We start from the raw sequence: 14,170 nt of genomic DNA, 5'->3' as shown, positions 1-14,170 counted from the left end.
TAGAGTATCTCTTGTTGGGCCATATTGCAGTTCAGTCACTGATTTACATAAAGTCCTGCTGCGTGGCACCCTGGGCAATTGTTTTCTACTATAGTTCCAGACAGACCAATACCTTGAGTGGATTTGGTAGATGGAAGTTGAAAGAAGTTCATTGTGTATCAATTGATATGTTTATATACAAGTGTGTGTGTGTGTGTGTGTGTGTGTGTGTGTGTGTGTGTGTGTGTGTGTGTGTGTGTGTGTGTGTGTTACTGTCCGGCTAATCGTCAAATTACCTCTGATGGAAATGACGGTAACAATGTTTCTAATCCCTTGATGCAAATCTTACAGTTTTCTTCTCTCTATTTTGCATCTTCAATGCAAAGGGCCATGGGAAGGCCTATGCTAGGAATATCATTACAAGAGCCCATTTGAGAATGATGTGGAGTGGATAATGTGAGCCACAGAATACCAACGGCACAAGTTCCTCTGGGCCGAACAAGGTGGACCTATGCAGATGCCAGGTGGTTTCCAAGAGAATGGAAAAGGCCACTTGGAGGGTCTCCACAATGATCGAAGATGATTTAGTTAAGCAATCTGGGGTCAGGATGGAAAAGGATGGTGCAACGCAGTTAAAATATCATTGGAAGCGCATTGTGATCAGTGGTGTGTAACAGCATTGGATGGTTTGGCTGTGACAGTGATATATGTGGCGTGGGGTGAGGGTAAGATGGAGTGTTGGGTGGAGGTTGTGGAGGTGGAACAAAACAAACACCACTAAATGACTGTAATAAAGATTGAACCAACTTTAGGCTTCAGGAATGTGTTCAAATAACATTCTGACTACACCATGTTCTACTTTTAAGGTGTGTGTGTGTGTGTGTGTGTAAGGGGATGTGAGTGTCTGTGTTGTGTTGGAGATGTGTGGGTGAGTGAGTAGATAGGTGTGTGTATGGATGTGTGTGTATGTGAGTATATTGAGGGTGTGGTGGTTGCTGAATATGTGGATGTGTGTGTATGTGTGAGAATGTATATTTGTGTGTGTGTATGTGTGAGAATCTATATTTGTGTGTATGAATTTAAGAGTTTGTTGCTCTTAACATTGGAATGTTGTAAATAAGATTTAAAATGGGACTTACTGTGTGTTCGCGTATTCTACTGTCATGTGTGCCAGGGCAGCAATGAACACCAAAGTTGATTATAAATTAGACACACACACACACACACACACACACACACACACACACACTGATGGTACACCTATGTAATTTGAACCAACCACTGAAGGGAGAGATAAAAAATGTCGATGCTGTTTTTTCATATTGATCCTGTTTTTTAATTTACTTTTTCAATGTCATTTGTGTCAGTAACTTTAGACATTTTGGGTGTTTGTGTGTGTGTGTGGCACAATTGTAGCCCAGTGGTTAAGCAGTTCAATTCATAACTGTGAGGTCCGGGTTCAGTCTCATTACAGGGTGTCTTTAAGTGTCATTTACCATTGCTTGAAGGCTTAGGCATGGTTACGTGGCAAGATGTTTACTTCCCAACCACACCGTCCTGAGTTCAGTCCTATGCATGCCACCTTGGGCAAGTGTTTTCTACTATACTCTTGTACCTACCAAAACCTTGTGAATAGATTTGGTTGACAGAAACTGAAAGAAGCCCATTTTGTGTGTGTGTGTGTGTATGTGTGTGTGTGTTATTGTCTCCTTGCCCTGACATCACATGATAGTTGTAAACGAATGTCACTGCCATGCAAGTGGTGTCCTTCATTTCCAATCTGCCATGAAAACATGTCTGGTCTTAGGGAAATATTACCTTGTTTGGAAATGGGTGAAATCTGGCGACAGGAAGGCCATCCAGCCATAGAAAATCTACCTCAACAAACCCCTTTTGATTGATGCTAGCATAGAAAAAGTCCTGGAATCATTTTGTTCAACGAAACCCTTCAAAGCTGTGCCCCAGCATGGCCATAATCCAATGACTGAAACAAATAAAACATAAAATGAAATAGAAGTGTTATGGTTGAACAACTTGGTTTCACTTGATATTACTGGTATCAACATCAATATGAAACCTGGGATAGCATTAGAAGTACATAATTAAATATTGTATTGAATGGTGTATTATTGGCCTCCCTCGTTAACTGACTGTGCTATTTATAGCTAATGTTAGCGGTATACATTGTATAAATTTAACTCATTTTCTTAATTTATTTCTAAAAAAAACATGTATATTTAGCTGCAGAAAACCTGTTTTTACTTCTTAGTCAGAAATTTACTATTAATAGATAAATAAAATCAAATGGATAAATTGAAAACAGATGTGTGCATGCATGCACACACACACACAGTACATGCAAATGTTAGTAACTTTGAAATAATAGCCCATCCAGTTACTTAAGGAATGTTGTTAACTATCTATCTATCTATATATATATATATATATATATATATATATATATATATATATATAAGCACCATCCAAACGTGGTCAATGCCAGTGGCCCCTGACTGGCTCCTGTGCCAGTGGCCTGTAAAAAGCACCCACTACACTCTCAGAGTGGTTGGCTTTAGGAAGGGCATCCAACTGTAGAAACCTTGCCAGATCAGATTGGAGCCTGATGCAGCCTTCTGGCTTGCCAGTCCTCAATCAAACTGTCCAACCCATGCCAGCATGGAAAGCAGACTTTAAACGATGATGATGATGATATACATATAGGACAAGCGTCTTCTACAACAGCCTCAGACCAATAGATGCCTTATGAGTGAAGTTAGGAAGTGGAAACTGTATGGAAGCCCATCATTGTGTGTGTGTTTTTCTGAAAATTGCTGGCCTTGTGCCAAAATTTGAAGCAATTATTATTATTATTATTATTATTATTATCATTATTATAGATGTTGCATCGTATACAGTTTCGTGAAGTTGTTGATTGAAGACATTGTGTCTACCAAGGGTTTGTACTGTTGTCCAAGTCACAAGGACCTCAGACAGACAGTACTTTACGCAATATGCATGCAGCTCCAAGTAATGGCGACTTTTGCAAGACATCTAGATTGTATTTCTAAGGTTTTCAGATGTTTTTTTTCTCAGATTGGGTGGTATTGAACCCAATACTCCGATGACAATAGGGATAACCTTTGTTTGACTCTCGTAGCTGCCACATCTTAGCAATCTCAGGTCTCCATATTTATCAACTTTTTCTTTCATGATATGTTGATCTGGCACTGCTACGTCGATTATTAAGCACTCTTGTTTGTCCCTTATTATTATTATGCAGTACTGTTGCATTAAACCCAGTTCTGTATTATTTCCTGTGCCACATTTCTTTCCTGCATTGTAGACCAGAGCTATTCGTTTTTTACAAGAATATGAAGAGTCTGTTGTGGGAGGGAGTGATGCCAACTGCTTTAACCAACTGTTAGTAACAAGCTTCTAGTTAAATACAAGACTTATAAATCAGTGAATGAAGCAGAGGCTTTTGAAATGTTCATCTTCTGAACAATTAAGAACCTGGTCGTTAGAGACTCCTTCATTTGTTTTTGTTCTGTGACAGGCAGGAGTTAAATATTTGCTTTAAGCTTAGCTTGAAGTCTGTGTCTGTATGACTATATATGTATATACCACACACATACACACACACACATATACAGTGTTTGTGTATATGTTTGTAAGTGTGTAGTCTTATACTTGTTTCACTCATTTGACTGCAGCCATGCTGGAGCACCACCTTTAGTCGAGCAAATCAACCCCAGGACTTATTCTTTGCATGCCTAGTACTTATTCTATCGGTCACTTTTGCCGAACTGCAAAGGTATGGGGACGTAAACACACCAACATTGCTTGTCAAGCGATGTTGGTGGGGACAAGCACACACACACACACACACACACACAAAGAGCAGCAAAAGCATTTGGTGGCTTGAAGTCATGCATTTGGTGCCAGTGACATATAAATAAGAATACAAAGCTGGCTCTTTACAAATCATTTGTCTTGCCATCCCTGTTGTATTCCTGTGAAACGTGGACTTGTTATAAAAGACATTTTAAATTGTTAGAACATTTCCATCAAAAATGCCTTCATCACATTTTAAAAATTAAATGGAATTCTTTTACTCCAAACACAGATGTCCTTTGCATCTGCAGGCATCCCCTCAATTAAAGCCATGATTTTGAGGAACCAATTGAGATGGTGTGGCTACATTGTTCGAATGGTAAATGAACGCATGCTAAAACATCTGTTTTACGGTGAGCTTGCAGAGGGGAAACACTATCGGTGTAAACCTAATAAAAAGGTTTAAGGACTACTATGAAGTCCCTGGGAATGGTTCCAGAAGATATAGAAACCCTTGCTTCGTATCAAGTTGGATGGTGAACAAAGGTATGGAGTGGAGTGAAAGCATTTGAAGAGGCGAAGATAACACATGTAAGACTCAAAAGAGATCTAAGGAAGAATGTAACGATTGAGAAGGTGAATGATAAGGACCTTTTTGTGTGCACAGTAGTGTATGCCAGAAGGTTTGGAAATCCAACTGAGGCCTCAAAAGACTTTTTAGATCCTCAAAGAGCAGAACTTATCTGCAACTCTTGGTGGTCCAAATCGGAGGTGCAATCTATGTGGGTGTCTTTTCAGAACATTGTCTGGGCATGATGGTTCCAAGGTGTAGGTGCAAGTGGTGGTCAAACTCTGCATAAGGAGTAGACAACCACCATATATATATATATATATATATATATATATATACACATACATACACGACGGGCCTCTTTCAGTTTCCGTCTACCAAATCCACTCACAAGGCTTTGGTCGGCCCAAGGCTATAGTAGAAGACACTTTCCCAAGGTGCCATGCAGTGGGACTGAACTCAGAACCATGTAGTTGGTAAGCAAGCTACTTACCACACAGCTTTTGTGCTCCATTTACCTCAAATGCAATCATCCTCCTCAGAACATGCTCATACCACCTCACTCCATTCGCCCTTGCCAACCATTCCATGCTTCAATTAATTTTGGAAACAAAGAATTTAAAGGGATTTATTAAAATAGCTACTTGTTCCATCCATTAATTCAGCATTTTGACATAAAAGAATTTTGAAGAAAATTATGATGTGATTTAAACATGAACAAGACACTGTTGTATAAAAATTTTAAAAAACCCCATCTTCATTACTTATTTTTTCTCATCATTTTCTGCCCCAAAATATTCTCCCTGTTTTGTGTTCAAACTGGCCAGATCTGGTCTGTCACACCTACCCTACAATGTCATTCTAAAAATAAACACATCATTGAAATCTCAAAGACAGAAGATATTACATGATTGCTTCAAAGCAATGTAAGTAAATAAGGATTACGTTTGACCAAACAGTCTGAACGCTAAACAAATAAATCACCTTGTAGACAATAGAATGGAAGAAAAGAAGGGTATTACCATGTCTTTTATAAAGCCATGAGGGTATTTATTGATTAAGTACCACTTATGCAGATCAGATTAAATAATAAGAAACAGCTTATATAAATCCTCTCCCACCCCCTTTGATAATTTCATGAAACCTTATTGAGACTCAATTAACAAACAAACAAATCTAGACTTGATAGTGCTCCCACCCCCATCCCACCCTACCATGCTCCTACTCTCTGCTATTTTAGGGTACTATGTAATAAAATGATGTTTGCTGACAGGTTGTGTAACCAAAGAATAAAATGGGTAGATTTTATTAGTCTACTCTGCGTGTGTGTGCGCAAGTATTATTATTATTATTATTATTATTATTATTATTATTATTATTATTATTATTATTATTATTATTATTATTATTATTATTATTATTATTATTATTATTATTATTATTATTATTATTATTATTATTATTATTATTATTATTATTATTATTATTATTATTATTATTATTATTATTATTATTATTATTATTATTATTATTATTATTATTATTATTATTATTATTATTATTATTATTATTATTATTATTATTATTATTATTATTATTATTATTTAAGGCAGCAAGCTGTCAGAATCATTAGCACACTGCACAAAATACTTAGTGATATTTCACCCTTCTCTATGTTCTGAGTTCAAATTCTGCCATGGTCGACTTTGCCCTTCATTCTTTTGGGGTTGATTAAATAAGTACCAGTTACACACAGGGGACAATGTAATCAACTTAATCCCTTCCCCCAAATTTCAGGCCTTGTGCCTACAAAGGCAGTGAGTCTGCAGAATCGTCAGCACACTGGATGACATGCTTAGTGGTATTTCACCTGTCACTACATTCTGAGTTCAAATTCCACTGAGGTTGACTTTGCCTTTCATCCTTTCGGGGTCAATATTATAAGTACCAGTTGAACACTGGGGTCAATGTAATCGACTCATCCCATCCCCCCAAATGGTTGCCCTTGTAAAATTCAAAGCCCTTATTATTGTTAAGTCAGTGAGTTAGCACAATCGTTAGCATGCTGAATAGTATGCAATATTTTGTTCACTTTTACATTCTGTGTTCAAATTCTACCAAGGTCAACTTTGCCATTCATCCTTCCAGTGTGGGGCACTGGGGGAGGGGGTGATATAATCGACTAGGCCCCAATCCCCACCCACCCCCATCCCACCCCAAAGATTATTTTATTTTGTATTGACTTCCAGAAAGATGAAAGAGATGAAGTCACTCATTGCCTTTCATTATTCCTGGAGAACAAGATGCGGGAAGAGAATCAATATATTAAGTTTTAGAAAAATATTGGGGCCATTATGATATGCTTTGATTGTTTCATTCCACAAAAATCTGTGGAATTAAGAATCATGACCATTATTTTCTTTCTTTTTCATTCTTTAATTTGTTTCAGTCATTGGATTGTGGCCATTCTTGGGCACCACCTTGAAGGGTTTTACTTGACCAAATCATCTCCAGCACATTTGGTCATTCCTTGCTGAACTGTTAAGTTACAGGGACATAAGTAACCCAATGCCAGTTGTATAGCAATAGGAGCAGGACACACACATACAGTTAATCTACAATGGGCTTCCACACAGTTTTCATCTACCATATTCATTCACAAGATATTGCTCAGCCTGGGGCTGTAGAAGACACTTTCCCAAGGTACTGTGCAGTGGGACATGGTCACAAAGTGAGCTTCTTAACTTATTCACCTGACAGCTATGACCGTACCTTATTATTTTTTTTTCTCTGGATTAAAGGCAGTCTCTCTGATTCTTTATTGGAAGGAAGATCTCCTTAAATCTTAGATCTGGTTTGAATAATTACAACAGAATAGACTTCACTAAATGTACCAAAAGTGCCTGGTAGTGTTAAAGTGGGTGATGGTTTGTGCCACATGGCCCCAAGGGGAGCTTCTTAACAACACCTCTGTGTCTCAGTCTTGCAGGATTTATTCGCATCATTTTTACATTCAGATTTCAAATCCCATTCAGGAATGAGTTTATGCTTAATCACATCCAACATCAATTGAAATGAGTAGCAGTCATGTAATGGGTTCAGTTTTGACTTCATTTCTTCCCAATAAACTCGTGGCCTTCATCCAGAATGAGAAACGGTCGTGGCAGCAGTGGTTGTTGTTGTTGTTGTTGTTGTTGATCTTTGTACAGTTGTTGTAAACATGTTGTTACATGAATTTTCTTTATTCTTCTCTTTGAATAGCAAACAAACAAAATATAATTCTGTTTTGTCTCCTATGAAGAAGTTATTGTCATTAGTAGATTTAATGAGCAATTAGTTTATCCTAAACGCTCTTGTATCTCCTCCAAACGAAATGTTCTACATTCCAAAACACAGAACCACTCTCAGTCAGCTATTAATAACTACAGCTTGCAAATTCTTGTTTTGGCTGATTGTTGGGGCATTGACCATCTCATGTTTCATCCTTGGACAAGCAAAATGGCAAAATGGATCAAATATTTGGACTTATGGACTCTTTCTGTAGGAGTTCAAATTTGCTGCAGGTATAACTGTGTGGTCAAAAGGTTTACTTCCCAAACCTAGACTTGGGGTTCAGTCCCACTGCATGGCACCTTGGACAAATGTCTTTGACTATAGCTCCAGATCGACCAAAGCCTTGTGACTGTGTGGTTATAAGTTTGCTTCCCAACCACATGATTCTAGGTTCAGTCCCACTGCATGGCACCTTGGGTGAGTGTCTTCTACAACAGCCTCAAGCTGACCAAAGCCTTGTGAGTGGATTTGGTAGACAGAATCTAAAAGAAGCCCATCGTGTGTGTGTGTGTGCGTACTTTTGTCTTGACATCACATGATGGTTACAAATACACACATATACACACATATACCCACTACATTGACTGGTCATTGACTTGAGTTCATTCACTCTTTGGCAGATGTCCAAAAGTTACTTTGCTCACCTAGAATGCTGGACAGGTTACCTGTTTAAATCCTGCCAAGGCAACAGGTGGGACTGAGTTACATGTTCACAAGTAACTCTTACAATCACCTGACATTCCTCTTTCAATACTTAAAAGGATGCCTAACTGTTGTAAGTTTTGGAATCTGTGCATTTTGATGCCTTCCTATATCACTGTTTCACATTATCAACCAGACTATCCTATGTTGTTATACAACACTGGTCACGATGCACTTCCAATTCTATCTTGATTGCATCCTTCTTCTCCATCTTAATCCAAATTGTTTAATTAAATCGTCTTCCCAACAGCATAGATCCACCTATTCTCTTTGAACATTGTCACCTGTCCAATCCTGTAGAACTTTTGGTATTTTGCCGTCATGGCATTCACTTTGCTCTCCTGTCAAACTACTTCCTTTTGGATATGCTTTCACAATGCTATTCCTGGCATGGCTCTTACCATGGCCTTTGTACCACAGCCATTTGATGTTCTTCCCACTTCAGGGTGCCCCACTTCTCATTTGCATATATAAATCTTGCTTGTTTTCTCTCTCTCTCTCTTTCTCTCTCTCTCTCTCTCTCTCTCTCTCTCTCTCTCTCTCTCTCTCTCTCTCTCTCTCTTTTCCCCTAAATCCTATAAAATTGTCCTACTCCACCACCACCACCACCAACAACATTGCCAGAGTTATCCGACATCTTAACAAAATGAAACTCAGAAACCCAGAACCAGCTAACCTCCACCCTACTAAATCAGCTCAGCATAACCCCCAGCTCTATACACATAAATCCAAAACACCAATTGACCCCCTTAACAACACTAACCCCCATAACTCCAACTATAATTCCACTACTAACACCTGATCCTTAAATTTACCACAACTGTCTCTGTAAGTAAATGTTTGATTTCGATGCTCTCACACCCAACTGGCTCCTTTGAATCTAGCATATATATATATCATCATCATCATCATCGTTTAACGTCCGCTTTCCATGCTAGCATGGGTTGGACGATTTGACTGAGGACTGGTGAAACCGGATGGCAACACCAGGCTCCAGTCTAATTTGGCAGAGTTTCTACAGCTGGATGCCCTTCCTAACGCCAACCACTCAGAGAGTGTAGTGGGTGCTTTTACGTGTCACCCGCACGAAAACGGCCACGCTCGAAATGGTGTCTTTTATGTGCCACCCGCACAAGCCAGTCCAGGGGCACTGGCAACGATCTCGCTCGAAAATCCTACGGGAGCCAGTCAGGCGGTACTGGCAACGGCCACGCTCAAAATGGTGCATCTCATGTGCCACCCGCACAAGAACCAGTCCAGGGGCACTGGCAACGATCTTACTTGGCTTACCGGGTCTTCTCACGCACAGCACATTTCCAAAGGTCTCGGTCAGTAGTCATCGCCTCGGTGAGGCCCAATGTACGAAGGTCTTGCCTCACCACCTCAGCCCAGGTCTTCCTGGGCCTACCTCTTCCACGGGTTCCCTCAACTGTTAGGGTGTGGCACTTTTTCACGCAGCTATCCTCATCCATTCTCACCACATGTCCATACCAGCGCAATCGTCTCTCTTGCACACCACAACTAATGCTTCTAATGTTCAGCTTTTCTCTCAAGATACTTACACTCTGACGGGTATTCACATTGACATTACACATCCAACGGAGCATACTGGCTTCATTCCTTGCGAGCATACGTATGTCCTCAGCAGTTACAGCCCATGTTTCACTGCCATGTAGCATGGCTGTTCGTACGCATGCGTCATACAGTCTGCCTTTTACTCTGAGTGAGAGTCCCTTTGTCGCCAGCAGGGGTAAGAGCTCTCTAAACTTTGCCCAGGCTATTCTTATTCTAGCAGCTACACTTTCAGCGCACCCACCCCCACTACTAACTTGGTCGCCCAGATAGCGGAAGCTATCGACTACCTCTAGTTTTTCACCCTGGAATGAGATAGAAGTTGTTTCCTGTTTGTTTACAGTGTTTATTGCACCTGAACATCTGCCACAAACAAAAACTAACTTGCTAGTTAACCTGCCTTTGATGTTGCTGCACCTCTTATGTGTCCATAGCTTGCACCGGGTACATATATTTATTTATTTATTTATGTGTTTCAGCCAAGTGGCTGCGGTCATGCTGGTGCACCACCGTGATATATATATATATCTGTCCCTTTTTCACAAACAGTAGCTTTCAAGTTTACTTTGACATTTTACCATTGGAGTCCATCTCTCAGCCAACATTGCAGCACAAGGTTCCATCTATTCCTGTGTGTGTGTGTGTGTGTGTGTGTGTGTGTGTGTGTGTGTGTGTGTGTGTGTGTGTGTGTGTGTGTGTGTGTGTGTGTGTGTGTGTGTGTGTGTGTGTGTGTGTGTGTGTGTGTGTGTGTGTGTGTGTGTGTGTGTGTGTGTGTGTGTGTGTGTGTGTGTGTGTGTGTGTGTGTGTGTGTGTGTGTGTGTGTGTGTGTGTGTGTGTGTGTGTGTGTGTGTGTGTGTGTGTGTGTGTGTGTGTGTGCGCGTGCGCGTGCGCGCGCGTGCGTGCTTGGCAAATCCTAGTACAGGTCAAAAACAAACTAACAGGTTTTACAATTACAAAAATACACCCTTCCCATTATTTTACTATTTCGATAATGTTTACATTAAAAATATTTAAATATTTGATTACTTGTGTAACATTCAGCTGTGGACTGTGGATAGCGCGCGCACACACACACACACACACACACACACACACACACACACACACACACACACACACACACACCCCTTTTATTTCTATTAGTTTAATGTTGCTGCTTGATGCCACTCTTTTGGAATTCCCTCCATCACCTCCCCCCCATACTCCTTGTGTAATCCATCCAACACTGGTTGTTAAGTGATGGGGGTGGAGGACAAACACCTATAACAACACTTACATTCACACATACGTGTGTATGTGTGAATGTGCCCTTACCTTGGTATCGTGTGATGGTTGTAAATGAACATCACCTCCATACAAGCAGTGTACTTCATTTGTAGTCTTCTGTGAAAAACATGTCTGGCCGTTGGGAGATATTACCTTGCTTAGAAACGGGTGAGGATGAGCAAGAAGAAGGGTATTTGGCTACAAATGGTGATGATAATTTTAAATATATATATATGTATCACTTTGTCTTGAGTGGCCAGACTGTTAGATGTTGTTTTGAATCCAATGACCACAGTATTTCATCCATTCCATTCTTGATCTTGCCCTCTTCCACTGCAGTCCCATTATTCTCTTTACATTGTCAATCCATCTGAGTGGAGGCCTTCCAGGTGGTTGTGTGTGTGTGTGTGTGTGTGTGTGTGTCTCCAAGCTGACCGATGCCTTCTGAGTGGATTTGGTAGATAGAAACTATATGGAAGTTTGTCACAGACCTGGGAGTAATGGAGACCCCATACTCCTCTAAACTCCATACATTTCCAAACTCCTAAGTTCCCCAAGCTGCAAGCCTCACCACCGTCACCGGATGCTGTTCTCGGTCTTGTCTTCCGTATCATTTCATTTTGAATTCCTGTCCAACCCAAGATAGTTTGTCCTTTCATTCCTCATCGGTCAATAACATCCAATGCCAATAATATGCAGAGACCGATTCCATTCACTCTTCTCCCTTCCCTTCAGATATTGGCCTTGTGCCTAATCAAAACAAACAAATATTACAGTTAATGTTGTTGTTTCAAGTTATTTCTCCTTCCCCTCCTTTCTCTCCTCTCTCATTCAGAATGTATTTAATGTATGTGTGTGTATGCATATACATGTGTGTGTGTGTGTGTGTGTGTGCATGTGTGTGTATTTAAACTTAAACTATTATGTAGCAGGTGTAAATGTTTGTTTTATTTCTTTAGCCTTTTTTTCACTGACAAATTCATCAGACTCTTTTCTTTATTTTATTTCCTGTTTTAACTTAAACATGTCATTGAGACATGGAAATATTTCTGTCTTCTTCACAATTTTTGAATAATGTCTTTGAAAATGCTTCCTTTATTTCCCATCTGTAATGTCTGAATTAAAAACAAATCTGAACTTTACACAACATGTTTCTACTCCAGCTAGTTCTTTGAATGGTTTAAAAAATCGTTTCTAATGCAGAGCAGTGATTCAATGGTTCTGTTTGGATAAAATGTGTTGAAAAAACAGTCCTGTTGATAAATATATATTTATATATATATATACATACATATGGGTGTATAAGAGTGTGGAATGGTAAAATGTGCTTAGTTCAGGGAAACCCTGATGAGTCAGACAAAAGGAGAATTTGGAAACAAGACTAAATATGCATTTTTTTTTTTATTTTGAATAAATTTGCCTCTTTGAGATTAATTAGGCGTTATGTAATTTCTCTTGAATATTCACTAATTAACAAAATCTAAAAGCAAATGGTTAATTCTAAACAAGTACACACACACACACACACATAAATACATACATACTATATATATATATATATGACGTAAGATCCAGGGATCAAGATGTAGGAAGAAAGTTAGCTTCAAGCAATCTGTAGTAAATATAAAAAACAATTTTCAGGAACAATAGTGGTTTATTGAGACGGAAGGTTGTGGATTTTTTTCCATGTCAAAGAACAATAAGCTGAAGAAAGTTCTTTTTATATTTCATGGTAGGTGACCATGGTTGCCGGGTGTGCGAATAAGAATGGAGGAGATAAGATCTGCACTACATATGTTTCCTAGCGATCGGAACCTCAGAAGTGGTAAATATCCAAGCAAGGTGTATAGCACAGGCCACTCTTCAGGCCAAGGATATCTTGATTAAATGAATATGATATCCTTGGCCTGCAGTATACACCTTACTTAGATATTTACCACTTCTGGGGTTCCATTTGCTATGAAACATAAGTAGCCCGGATCTTATCTACACTGCTCCTTAACTCTTGTGTGTATGTATGTTGTCTATAGCTACCTATCTATATTGTTTGTTGGCTCTTTCTGTGCCTTGTATTTTTAAGGGTTTTTTGACATATATCTTTTTTATATTTTTGCATGTCCCACATGCTATACCTTCATTTTTCATTTATGTATTCTTTATTATTTTTTTTTTTTCCTGCTGTACCCTTATTTTTATTTTTGTTTTTATTTTTATTTTAATTTTGATTTTAATTCTATTTTTTATTTTTATTTCTATCTTATTTTTGCTGTTGTTTTTCTTCTGGTCTCTACCACACCTCTGTTTTTACCTCTTGCTCTACATTTGTATGAAACCCTTTGTGAATCTCTGAAGAGGCCTAGCGGTTCGGGCATGTAACCCCATTTCAAAATGTCAATCGATAATCACTCCGGAAAGGAATATTCGGATAGAATGGGGCTTGCTAAAACTAGGCCGAAACAGCTGTAAGATTAAACTTCTGTTCATCCTCTAATTCCTTATGTACTTTGTACTTCTATATGTAAACCAGGTTGGCAAAATAACATAGTCTGCCATGAACACCTGTGCTTTGGTTCTTTCTTTCTTTTTCTTTCCTTTTTTGTCACTTTTGCTATGAATTAAATTAATGAATTCAACGGGATACACCGTCTGCAAGTAGTTGGGTTCAGTATATTATCCTCCATTTTCTAATTGTTATATATATATATATATATATATATAAATGAGTGTGTGTGCGTATGTTCCTTATGCATTCAGAATCCGAGCTGCCGATTTTGACGTATGGAGTATCAAAAAGATTTGGTAATCATTCGTCTACCAAGTAAACTTTCTTTTCATTTACATATTTTCTACGTCATCTCAACAACCAGCTGTAATTATTTGAAAGACACTGCTCTAGAATGACCAGATTTCATT

The 14,170-nt window shown here is 38.9% G+C and overlaps 1 protein-coding gene across 6 annotated transcripts in view; it reads left to right on the top strand.

Annotated features, from left to right (window-relative positions):
* LOC106884256 (rho GTPase-activating protein 18) overlaps positions 1-14,170 on the top strand; it is a 126,406-nt gene that overhangs the window by 35,178 nt on the left and 77,058 nt on the right. The window lies entirely within an intron of this gene.

Source organism: Octopus bimaculoides, chromosome 4 (genome assembly GCF_046866305.1).
Source record: "Octopus bimaculoides isolate indiv1 chromosome 4, ASM4686630v1, whole genome shotgun sequence".
NCBI classification, from domain to species: Eukaryota; Metazoa; Mollusca; class Cephalopoda; order Octopoda; family Octopodidae; genus Octopus; species Octopus bimaculoides.
This window is presented reverse-complemented; position numbering and strand designations above follow the sequence as displayed.